Consider the following 2,376-nt stretch of genomic DNA (forward strand, 5'->3'; position numbering starts at 1 on the left):
ATATTTATAATATTTTCACTGATATATTGTCGGCTTCTACGAAATGCTAAATAAAAACATGGTAATCGGACATAACATAAGCTGCATTCAGCAGAGAAAAAACTAATTAGTTAGCGCTTAGCGTGATTCTTTAATATAATTGGTTCGTGCTTTTAGTTCTTCGTTGGATCTAACTGTAGGAACCAATCATATTATAGAATCCTTAAGTGCTAACTGATTAGTTTTCTCTGCTGAACGCAGCCATGATTATCCACACTGTAAATAATGAAAAACAAAAATAACGAAAAATCTAATATAATATTATCTAATATCTAATATAATATTGAGAAAGAAATATGTAACATCGATATATCCGTATGAGATGTAATATAATACTAAAAGAAGATTGTAAATATAATTTAAATAATCTCCAAATTGATAATTGATAGGCAAAAGTTTCGATGTAATCTTCATATTGTTTGGATTAGCAAGAACGACAAGAATTTCATTGCTCGTAGGAAATGTTCTGTGTTCGACAGAAATTTAAATGTCTGATGGAATATTATGCAATTGCTGGCTAAATGCAAAGTCGACGCTTCCGCGATTTCTGTCTTCCCGCGCCTTCCGGATTAGACACTTCGCGTAAGCAAAAAAAAAAAGAGCACAACTGGCAACGCGCAATATTGGGAAGGTGTAGCAGCATAAATTCACTTACGATCAACGGGTGTATCGTACACATATTGTCGGGGAATGTGCACTTGGCTACACATTCTGATCACTCGTGTCACCGTCAAACCAGCTCCTCCTGTTTCCGTCATTCGAGCAGGTCGTTTTGACTTAACTTTGGCAATCAATTGAAATGAGTGTATTAGGAAAGTCATTAAATCATTCAACGATCAACTAACGATTTTTGCGATTTAATCTTAAATAGTAAATACGAAACGTTAAATGATACAAAATATTTGATTTTGTAAAAATAAATATAATCGATTGAATTGTACTTTCATATATATAATAAATATTGCTGTATCAATGCATGAAGGACTATAAACTATTAATCACCGTTGTAATATAAACCATTTATATCGAAAATTATATTTAAATATAACATCAGTCGAGCGTTTGAAACACAATACTTTTAATCGAAAGTATTACTTTCTATATGTCAAATAATTTTTATCAACAGTAAGAAATTTCATTGTTTTTTAGTCCAGAAACACAATAGGTATAATAAGTCTAAAATTCTAGATTTATAAGAGAAACAGGACTGATGTTAAGTATTCTGATTGGTCATTGCAACCACGTGACTTAGCAATCAATCATGAACTGATTTCTGTGTATTAAAAATGTTGCTTAATGGATGATTGGTGGATTTCATAGTCCGTCTTGCAAACGATGCCATTTTTAATACTATTTCATTTTTAGTACTTTTTAGTACTTTTGCGATACTGACATAAGTCGGTCGCGCTTCTCTGATAAATCTAGGATTCTAAATAAGCTAAGCCGTAAGAAATTAATCAATCACAGTTAATTATTTTCTTCACATCCAACTGTGTGATTGGTCAATTAAATCTTACAACTTAAAGCTTATTATACTATTATATTTTGATTTATTACGCTAAGAGAAACTAAATATATAATTTTTACCATCTCAAAGTAGATCTATAATTATTAAAAGTACGACAATTTTTTTATCCTTATAATTACTTTAGAATAATTAGGATAGATAATGATTGTTTGAGTCACAGGTATATTTGACAAATTTGCATGTGCATGTTACACATTATTCTTATTCAGCATAAATTCGCTAAATGAGTCACCACAAAGTTTTGCTGCGGCTTTTTTCTTTTTCTTTTTTCTTACTTTTTCTTGCTGTTCATCTTACTCAGCGAAATTTATAGAATTTAAAGTTCCCAAGGTACCAGATATAACATAGGTTTCTAAGATTTACACGCCGTTTGGCCTTGTTCGTAACCTACGATTTTTAATTTCTGGTCCCTTTAACTCGCACACTGGCTTTTATGCCTTTAAATGATAGCACATGCATGCCGGTTAATGACACTTATTTTAAGTTAAATGTGACATGGAATGCAACGCGAAACAATTTACAATCGATGTAGGTAAATTCCGTGACGGGATATGCTATCTTGTTGCGCATTACATGTACCTGGGTACTCTTTACAGATGTAATATATCATATTTTTACATTTAAGCGATCATTTGAGAAATCTTATGAACCATACATAACAATTTAACTTTTAGAGAACTAAAAAACTTTGTAGTCTCTCTTTATAAATATATATTACTAAAAATAATTAAAAACTTATAAAAAATATATCTCATTATTTTATATATTAAGTGAGTTACATCACTTAAAAGAACATATTATTTTTAAAA

The sequence above is a fragment of the Trachymyrmex septentrionalis genome, unplaced genomic scaffold (genome assembly GCF_001594115.1).
Source record: "Trachymyrmex septentrionalis isolate Tsep2-gDNA-1 unplaced genomic scaffold, Tsep1.0 scaffold36, whole genome shotgun sequence".
Taxonomy (NCBI): domain Eukaryota; kingdom Metazoa; phylum Arthropoda; class Insecta; order Hymenoptera; family Formicidae; genus Trachymyrmex; species Trachymyrmex septentrionalis.